We start from the raw sequence: 10236 nt of genomic DNA, 5'->3' as shown, positions 1-10236 counted from the left end.
GAGAGATAGGGAGATTAAGGTAAATAGCTAGATAGATAGATAGCTATTTCGATAGATAGATTGATTGAGATAGATCGATCGGTATATAGATATATAGATAGATGGATGGATAGATCGATAGATGGATAGATAGATGGATAGAGAGATATATAGATAGAGAGAGATGGTTAGAGAGATATATAGATAGATCGATGGATGGATAGATAGATGGATAGAGAGATATATGGATAGAAAGAGAGCTAGATGGATAGAGAGATATATACATGGATAGTGAGATAGATGAATAGATAGATAGATAGATGGAGAGAAAGATGGATAGAAAAATAGATAGATAGATAGATAGATAGATACATTTAAAACAGTGGAGAGACAACGATACATACGAATCGGTCGAAGGAGATCTATACTGATTTTTAATAAGGTGAAAATAACAATGGATATTGTTGAATGAGATAAAGAAACATTAATTTAGTACAAAGAGAGCACGATAGACAGATTTATAATTCGAGACAGAGATAGAGATTGGCAGGAGGAGCGATGGAGAAGTGGAGTAAGTTGGAACATTGTGGTCGGGGGTCGGGAAGTGGGTGCACGAATAGTCCGCCTTTTTGTGATATTTTAATTGAAATGTATTGAGTCAATTGAAGATCAATTAGCAATGGGCAGCTACAAATTTCCCGGTACAAACTCATTACCCCTCGCCCCAATAAAGCTATGCTGGTAAAGAAACAACTCTGTTTAAACCCAAATTGAACTGCAACAAATCAGCAAAGGTTACTTGAAAGGCATCCAGTGATGAGCTTCAGACGAAATGTACTGGGGATGTTGAACTGAATTAGGCCGACCATGGAAGGTCCTGCGGTGATATTACGGACCACGTGTTTCTCTGCTCCAATGTTGAGAAAAGACTCGAAATTAATTGCATGCAACTGCAGTTCCTGAACGGGACATTCTCCTGCAGCTTAATATCCTCTTAACAGATCCGCCGCCTGTCAAGGTCAACCTGCTTGTCCTGTTCGGACTTTGACATTTCAGTCAATGATTAGTTTTGGGGTACTGTATTAGTTTGAGGTGCTGGATTAGTTTGAGGAACACGATTAGTTTGAGGTGTTGTATTTGTTTGAGGCATAGTATTAGTTTGAGGTGCTGGATTTGTTTGAGGAACACTATTAGTTTGAGGTGCTGTATTTGTTTGAGGAACACTATTAGTTTGAGGTGCTGTATTTGTTTGAGGAACACTATTAGTTTGAGGTTCTTTATTTGTTTGAGGAACACTATTAGTTTGAGGTTCTGTATTTGTTTGAGGAACACTATTAGTTTGAGGTGCTGTATTTGTTTGAGGAACACTATTAGTTTGAGGTGCTGTATTTGTTTGAGGAACACTATTAGTTTGAGGTGCTGTATTTGTTTGAGGAACACTATTAGTTTGAGGTGCTGTATTTGTTTGAGGTAGTTTATTTGTTTGAGGTGCAGTATTAGTTTGAGGTGCCGTATTTGTTTGAGGTGTTGCGTTAGTTTGAGGTGCTGGATTAGTTTAAGATGCTGTACTAATTTGAGGTACTATATTAGTTTGAGGTGCTGTATCACTTTGAGGTGCTGTATTAGTTTGAGGCGCAGTATTAGTTTGAGGTGTTGTATTGGCTTGAGGTGCTCTATTAGTTTGAGGTGCTGTATAAGTTTGAGGTGTTGTATTAGTTTGAAGTACTTTATTAGTTTGAGATACTGTATTCGATTGAGATGCTGCATTAGTTTGAGGTATTATATTACTTTCAGGTTCTGTATCGGTTTGAGGTACTGCATTAGTTTAAGGTGTTATATTTGTTTGAGGTACTGTATTAGTTTGAGGTACTTTATTAGTTTCAGATGATGTATTAGCTTGCGATATTAGAGTAGTTTCAGATTCTCTATCCGTTTGATGTACTGTATCAGTTTGAGATACTGATTTAGTTTGAGAAGCTCTATCAGTTTGAGGTGTTATATTAGTTTGGGGTATCTGTATTGTAAGGAAAGAGTTAGTCTTTTTATTGAAGTAATATTAACCTTTAGCTTTTGCCTCTTAAGTAAGGAACTATAAATCTCTGTTGGGAGAATGAAACTACAATCATAAGACAGATTTGATTCATTTTATATGCATGCATATGTTTAAAATAGAGACTAGTAGATTCTGAAGTCCAGAAACACTTGGATTGTAGCTGATATCATAATACTCGTGAGTTTAATTATCCTTTTGATATAAACAATTCTCTGACAATCATAACAAGGCCTTTAAATCATTCAGAGCTGGTGTGTATGTGTGTCAGACAGCATTGTGTGCTATTCGTCTTACCAGCTTCACAGGGAAGCAGGAGAGGTGTGACATCTGTATGATTGCTACGTATCATTCCAAGCTGATGCAGCGGGAAAGGGCTGTCCTGGTGAGAGATAAACCCCATTCTGCTTTCTGGTCAATGGGCGAGGCCATATGGTTCAACTAACAAGTTAAAAAGTTATAGTTATAATTAATGCCTAAAGCACAACACCTGGCTGTGCGGAAGGAGCCTGTTTGCACCACAAGGCGACATCTAGTGGAGGAGTGTAGTTAGGTGATGAGGGAAGTGATACTCTGATAACATGGAAAATGCTGGAAACCCTCAGCAGGTTAGGGAGAATCTGTGGAGAGAAAAACAGAGTTAATGTTTCAGGTCAATGAACTTTCATCAGAACCAAGTTGGGCAGTTGTGTTAGGTAATAGTATGGAACATAGGAATTGTTTCACTCATGTGGGGTGATTTGGGTACTTTTCTGTCTTTGGAAGTTCAAGATAAAAAGTAAAATAAGGGCTCGTCCGGGATCTCTCACATATTTGGGCTAACAACCCCGAAGCGAGAATCATAGCTCGAGACCAACGAGCCCACTGACAAAGACCAGTGCACTCCAGAGCCAGCCATCGTAAAACCCTTTTTGGTGGCTATCCTTGATAAGCAATTATGAGGACAGGTTGCATGGACGACACTTGCATTCCCTTGAGAATATAATATTAAGGGGTGATCCAATTGAGGTGTTTAAGATGATTAAACGGATTTGACAGGGCAGAAAGAGACTATTCCCTCTGGTGGGGAGAGTCCAGAACAAGGGGGCATAATCTTAAAATTAGAGCTGGGCCGTTCAGGGTTGATGTCAGGAAGCACTTCTTCACACAAAGGGGAGTGGAAATCTGGAACTCTCTCCCCCAAAAAGCTGTTGAGGCTGGGGGTCAATTGAAAATTTCAAAACTGATATTGATAGATTTTGGGGCGAATTCGGGAGTTGAATGACTAACATTTTTTCCCTGTGACTTGTATAGTTTCGATGGATGAAATGTTGGTGAAAAGAGTCAGTGTAAAGAGAGTCAGCAGTTCATGTTTTTTCCGAGACACTTCCTTCAGACCTGAGACCGAAAAGTTTGTCGTTTCCTTAGTGTAGCGGTTATCATGTTCACCAATTACACGCAGTAAATCCCCGATTTACCCTCGGGGGGAAGCATTTTGTTGGGACTTGCTCCCCATAAACCTCCAGGTTCGAGTTTCCTCAAGCGTGAAAGGGGCTACAAACCCTTTTAAATTTAACAGCGGCTGCACCAGATTCCTGGTATAATAAGCATTAAACATTTTAAAGCAGACTCCTAAAATACAGTATGTAAAATGGAAGGGATAAAAGTTCATAACATGCAAAGCACAAAGATTTATTAACGTTTTAATTGTCACTTGGCAAACAAGTTAGTATTTCCTTCAGTGTGCAACAGAACGTATTAATGGTGATTAAAAAAAACATTAAGTGTCTCGCAGACTTGAATTATTTTTGTGCAATGAACTATTCCCAATCACTGGGGAACACTGCATCAAACATACATCGGCCGTTCCTTCATCATCGCTGGGTCAAAATCCTGGAATTTCCCACCTAACAGCACTGTGGGAGAACCTTCACCACACGGACTGCATCTGTTTAAGAAGGCGGCTCACCACCACCTTCTCAAGGGCAATTAGGGATGGGCAATAAATGCTGGCCCAGCCAGCGACGTCCACATCCCATGAACGAATAAAAAAATTCCCTGTGCTCCTCCAATTCTGGCCTATTGCGCATCCCCGATTTTAATCGCTCCACCATTTGCGGCTGAGCCTTCAACTGCCTGGGCCCGAAGCTCTGGAATTCCCTCCCTAAACCTCTCCGCCTCTCTCTCCTTTAAAAATTACCTTAAAACCTAACTCTTCGACTAAGCTTTCGGTCACTTGTCCCAATATCTCCTTATGCGGCTTAGTGTCAAGTTTTGTTTAATAACGCTCCTGTGAAGCACCTTGTGACGTTTTACCACATTAAAGGCGCTATATAAATGCAGGTTGTGTCCTCTGGTTATCGACCCTCCTGCCAATGGAAACAGATTCTCCAAATCCAATCTATCTAAATCCGCTCATAATTTTGAACACCTCTATTAAATCTCCCCACAACATTTTTTTGCTCGAAGGAGAACAATCCCAGCTTCTCCAGTCTCTCCACATAACCCATCCCTGGACACGATGCAAGGTGGAGGTTTGCAACAAGATTTGCAAATTATTGCCAGTCGGGAGCTGGACAAATCGAACGGAACCGAAATGACAAACAGCTTTGTGAATCTGTCGATACGCTTTGGGAAACGGAATTGGAGGCGATTAAAGGACTGACCAGACAGGCGGCCAAGACGCAGCTGAGTCGGCATGTCCCCCTGGAACAGTTAATCTGATGTTGTGGATGAAATTAAGAGTTCGGAGCTATTTAAAGCGCTCCCAGTTACTGCAGATCAGGGATCAAAACCTGATATCAGCGTCAGGACGCTCAGAATACTTTTTTTATTCGTTCATTGGATGTGGGCGTCTCTGGTGAGGCCAGCATTTATTGCCCATCCCGAATTGCCCTTGAGATGGTAGTGGTGAGCCGCCTTCTTGATTCGCTGCAGTCCGTGTGGCGAAGGTTCTCCCACAGTGTGACTGAGTGACAGACAAAACACCGGTGGGCGCGCCGGTTGCAGGAGAGCTGGTTGGCGGTGATATCGATGCTGTGAGCGAGACCAGATCGTTTCCATGTTTCCACAAACAATGTCCCATCCTTTATTTCTGGAAAAGTAACACTGATAGTGAACAATGACATTTCTGTGACTGCAACATGTAACTTTGGGTAGGTGAAACGCTGCTTTAGTGCATCTTGCAAGAAAAAAGACCAGACGGTCTCTGTGGTGCAATCAGTTAGCGTGTTCGGTTATTAATCGAAAGGTTGGTGGTTCGAGCCCACCCAGGGACGAACATTGCACCTTTTTCTTCCCACTTTTGGATTCATTGCCTCATTCTGATAGCCCTGAAGCCGGTGCCATGTTTTAATTCCCGATCTGCAGCAACTGGGAGCACTTTGAATGGCTCCGATCTCTTCATCTCATTTCAAGTTTTCTAATGTATGATTTGGCTGCAAGAAAATACTCTGTGAACAATGTGATCTGAGCATGCCTGATTCGCCATAATTTACACTGCGGTCGGATATCAGGCACATGAAAAAAAAACAGTGAAATGTTTGTGTGGGCGCGATGCTCTGGGATTCCCTGCCTGACCATCTGCACCGATCCTTCTCTGCAGCCTTCCGAAATACAGCGCAGTAAATGTATCTCTGTGAAATGAGCTCCTGGACAGGAATACGGAAATTAGTTTGGGTGAGGGGTTATATCCCTAACACGAGGTTGGAGGTGTCAGGTTTCCGTAGTGTAGTGCTTATCACGTTCGCCTAACACGCGAAAAGTCCCCGGTTCGAAACCAGGCGGAAATATTTTGAAACGTTGTCCCCATTAAAATTGATTAAATATTGAACGATTCACATTGGTGATGAAATGTGAACAAAGTCCATATCTCCAAGCCCTGTTATTGGAGTCCGCTGAGAGCAGGCGATGAATGCCAGCGTGATATTGGGGGTGAAGGCTGCTTCCAATGCTGTCTCATTCCCGGTGGGATCTGGCGGAGATTTGATAAGCCTCATCCATTCAACCAATATATGAAACGGTGTTTGAGAAACATTCAAAAAATATAATAACATCCAGGAGCCTGTCTTCAGAGTGCGTGGCGCAAAGGTCTGACTCCGGATTAAAAGGCTGGTGAACTTGATTCAGCTTTCTGAAATGTACTTGTCCATCCTTCAGAGGTCACGGGAAATATGTTTTTTGCCTTTCGAAAAAAGACGCGAAAGTTAGAGACATGTTTTGTTTTCAACACGGCTGGTGAAATGGCCAGACGATCATAAATTCGCAGTCGCCTTTGAAACATTTAAAGGCGACTACCTAAAAATCACTTCGTGCAAATTTAAAATCACGGTTCCTATTTATTTCGGTCTGAAAGAAATAACGATAAACGTGTCAGTCAGTGCCCGCGGTGAGACGGTGATGAATTTGTTTGTTGCGAAGTTCACCGCTGGGCTAAAGTTGACGCCGTTTAAAGGACGCGAACCCACTCAATGCAAAGGATGAGCTCAGAACCAACAGGTCCCGTCAACGTCAAACACCTCCTTTCTTGTTCAATAGAGGGAGCAGAGGCGTGTCCATCATCAGACACCATCAACTTTAAGAAATGGAACAGATAAAGGCACAGATGCAAGTTCCAAATATTTTCAATGCAAAGTTATTTCACTTTATTTGAAGTGCCGTGAGGCTAAAAACGGGTCCGAGATGATTTGCGTTCACTCGTGACTTGTTTTCCAGTGTTTGTCCGTCAGGTTTGCAATTCAATTTGTATTGGATATTGAAGATATTTCAGGATGATTGCACATCATACCATGTGTAAAGCAACCATCTTGATAACTTCAATCATCACACACTCTACATCGACGCTGCAGAGACCCCAGCACCCCTTTCAATATTGTTTTTCTCAACTCACAGTTTTCAAAAGGGAATTGGATAAACGCTTGGATCAAACTTTTTCAGGGTTATGGGGAAACAGCAGGCGAGTGGGACGAACTGGACAGCTCTTTCAGAGAGCTGGCACTGGCACGATGGGCTGAATGGCGCTATCTTATTCTATGATTCTATTAATAGATCAATTTCCGCCTTTCACTGAGCCTCCCTAAATGGAGCGCAGTAATCGTGTCCCTGTGAAATAAGCTCCTGAACAGTAATACGGAAATTAGCGTGGCTGAGCGGTTTGAAACTCTGGTTAGGCACCTAACAGGAAATTTCCTCTCTAAGATTGATTAGTTTATCAATTATCTCCCCCCTTTCGATCTTAAATGTCTTTACATATCTTTTTGATCTCTTCTTCTACTGTCATGCCCACAATACGAGTCTCCCTGGTAAATACTGAAGCAAAGTGATTATTTAATATTTCTGCCATTTCGCTGTCATTGCCTGTGAGTTTGTCGTGTGTCTCCCTTAGTGGCCCTATTATCATAGAATCATAGAATCATAGAATCATAGAAGTTACAACATGGAAACAGGCCCTTCGGCCCAACATGTCCATGTCGCCCAGTTTATACCACGAAGCTAGTCCCAATTCCCTGCACTTGGCCCATATCCCTCTATACCCATCTTACCCATGTAACTGTCCAAATGCTTTTTAAAAGACAAAATTGTACCCGCCTCTACTACTGCCTCTGGCAGCTCGTTCCAGACACTCACCACCCTTTGAGTGAAAAAATTGCCCCTCTGGACCCTTTTGTATCTCTCCCCTCTCACCTTAAATCTATGCCCCCTCGTTATAGACTCCCCTTAAGAGACATGTTTTGTTTTCAACACGGCTGGTGAAATGGCCAGACGATCATAAATTCGCAGTCCCCTTTGAAACATTTAAAGGCGACTACCTAAAAATCACTTCGTGCAAATATTCCTATCCTAAATTTTCTTTGGCTGTTGATGTGTCTCGAATACTTTGCTTTTTTTGATATTCCTTTTTTGCCTTTCCAATAGATCTTCAGACTTCTTTCCCAGTCTTATCACATTCCCCTCTCTCCTTTATTGGCTAGTGTGTGCCCTTTTCTTCAGTTTAAATTTTGCCCTTGTTTCTTTATTCATCCCTGGTGTGTCATTTCTGGCTAGTTTGTTCTTGCTTTTTAGTGGGATATATTTCTCCTGGACTCTATTTATCACCGTTTTAAATGTTTCCCACTGCTGTTCTATTTCTTTGTCCAGGTCATTAATATGTCAAACATATCACCGTTTGAAACTTCTCAAGTCACATTTCCATGAAAAAGCCAGTTGCTTTTGTGGGAGGAGCAAATCAACTTGGTCTAAAAATCAGCTGCAGCCCAATCCACAAATAAAATATTTTCACGTCTTCGTAAAAATAAGCAATGTCAGAAGAGGGATTCGAACCCACGCCTACCGGAAGAGATTGCGACCTGAACGCAGCGCCTTAGACCGCTCGGCCATCCTGACTACAAATTTAACATTTCATTATGCATCAATTCTGCACCGTTGGCCAGTGAACGCAACATAAAAGTTTTAAATGATACTCGCCCAACGTGGGGCTCGAACCCACGACCCTGAGATTAAGAGTCTCATGCTCTACCGACTGAGCTAGCCGGGCCTGATGGTACATCACCGCCTTATCTATTATTGCAGCAAGCAGGAGAAAGACTCCATTTCAAATTATTGGAATCAATTCTGAGTGACAGGATCAACTGTCACTCCGAAAGGCACGGACGAATCAAGGACAGTCAGCATGGATTTTTTAAGTGGAGGTCGTGTCTGACTAACCTGATTGAATTTTTCGAGGAGGTGACAAGGAGGATCGATGAGGGTGGCGCAATTGATGTAGTCTACATGGATTTTCGCAAGGCTTTTGAAAAATTCCCACATGGCAGATTGGTCAAAAAAGTAAAGGCCCATAGGATCCAAGGGAATGTGGCTTATTGGAGCCAAAATTGGCTCAGTGGCAGGAAGCAAAGGGTAATGGTCGACGGGTGTTTTTTGTGGCTGGAAGACTGTTTCCAGTTGGGTGCTGCAGGGCTCCGTACTTGGTCCTATGCTTTTTGTGGTATACATTAACAATTTGGACTTAAACGTCGGGGGCATGATGAAGAAATTTGCCGGTGACACAAAAATTGACCGTGTCGTTGATAGCGAGGAGGAAAACTGTAGACTGTGGGGGTTCAGGCAATTTTCTGATAACAAAGCACTCAATCTATCTCTGAATGAATTTTGAACGAATACGTGTGTTTGACCCAGCACAGGCACGATGGGCCGAATGATCTCCTCTTGTGGACTAACATAATACGATGATACCAAGTGTTGTCAGACAGAAAAGCAACATATTCCAAATAAGATCAGAGAGAGGAAACTAGTCAAACAGCATAACAGCACGTTGAGATATTGTATTTGAGAAGGATGAGGAGGGTTAGTTTTTCAAGGTGGTAGTCACTTAGGGTATCATTTGTGACTTTGATAAGGACCATTTCATGCTGCGACAGTCTCTGGCACTGTGTGTGAGTGTGGGATTCATTCTGTATCTGTCAGTCTCTGGTACTGTGTGTGAGTGTGGGATTCATTCTGTATCTGTCAGTCTCTAGTACTGTGTGAGTGTGGGATTTATTCTGTATCTGTCAGTCTCTGGTACTGTGTGTGAATGTGGGATTCATTCTGTATCTGTCAGACTCTGGTGCTGTGTGTGAGTGTGGGATTCATTCTGTATTTGTCAGTCTCTGGTACTGTGTGTGAGTGTGGGATTCATTCTGTATCTGTCAGTCTCTGGTACTGTGTGTGAGTGTGGGATTCATTCTGTATCTGTCAGTCTCTGGTACTGTGTGTGAGTGTGGGATTCATTCTGTATCTGTCAGTCTCTGGTACTGTGTGTGAGTGTGGGATTTATTCTGTATCTGTCAGTCTCTGGTACTGTGTGTGAATGTGGGATTCATTCTGTATCTTGTCACTCTCTGATACTGTGTGTGAGTTTGGAATTGATTCTGTATCTTGTCAGCAGTGTGTGTGAGAGTTTGTGATTAATTCTTTATATAAAACTGTGTGTTAGTGTGGGATTCTTTCGGGATCTGTCAGTCTCTGGTACTCCATGTGACTGTGGGACTCATTCTGTATATACAGTCTCAAGTACTGTATGTGGGAGTTGAATTCATCCTATATATGCAGTTACTCATACTGCATGTGATTGTGGGATTCATTCTGTATATACAGTCTCCAGTACTGTATGTGGGAGTTGAATTCATCCTATATATGCAGTTACTCATACTGCATGTTAGTGTGGGATTCATACTGTACCTGTCAGTCTC

General features: G+C 42.2%; 3 non-coding genes across 3 annotated transcripts; 1 reads left to right on the top strand and 2 right to left on the bottom strand.

The window, feature by feature from the left end:
- The first annotated feature begins 5212 nt into the window (after positions 1-5212).
- On the top strand, positions 5213-5286 carry trnan-auu (transfer RNA asparagine (anticodon AUU)). The gene has a single exon. It is a non-coding gene; the product is annotated as a tRNA-Asn (tRNA).
- Positions 5287-8305: 3019 nt separating this feature from the next.
- trnal-cag (transfer RNA leucine (anticodon CAG)) lies at positions 8306-8389 on the bottom strand. The gene has a single exon. It is a non-coding gene; the product is annotated as a tRNA-Leu (tRNA).
- Positions 8390-8467: 78 nt separating this feature from the next.
- Positions 8468-8540, bottom strand: trnak-cuu (transfer RNA lysine (anticodon CUU)). The gene has a single exon. It is a non-coding gene; the product is annotated as a tRNA-Lys (tRNA).
- Positions 8541-10236: the final 1696 nt, after the last annotated feature.

The sequence above is a fragment of the Heptranchias perlo genome, unplaced genomic scaffold (genome assembly GCF_035084215.1).
Source record: "Heptranchias perlo isolate sHepPer1 unplaced genomic scaffold, sHepPer1.hap1 HAP1_SCAFFOLD_50, whole genome shotgun sequence".
Classification (NCBI taxonomy): Eukaryota; Metazoa; Chordata; class Chondrichthyes; order Hexanchiformes; family Hexanchidae; genus Heptranchias; species Heptranchias perlo.
The sequence above is the reverse complement of the archived record's forward strand: the minus strand, read 5'-3'. Positions and strand labels throughout refer to the sequence as shown.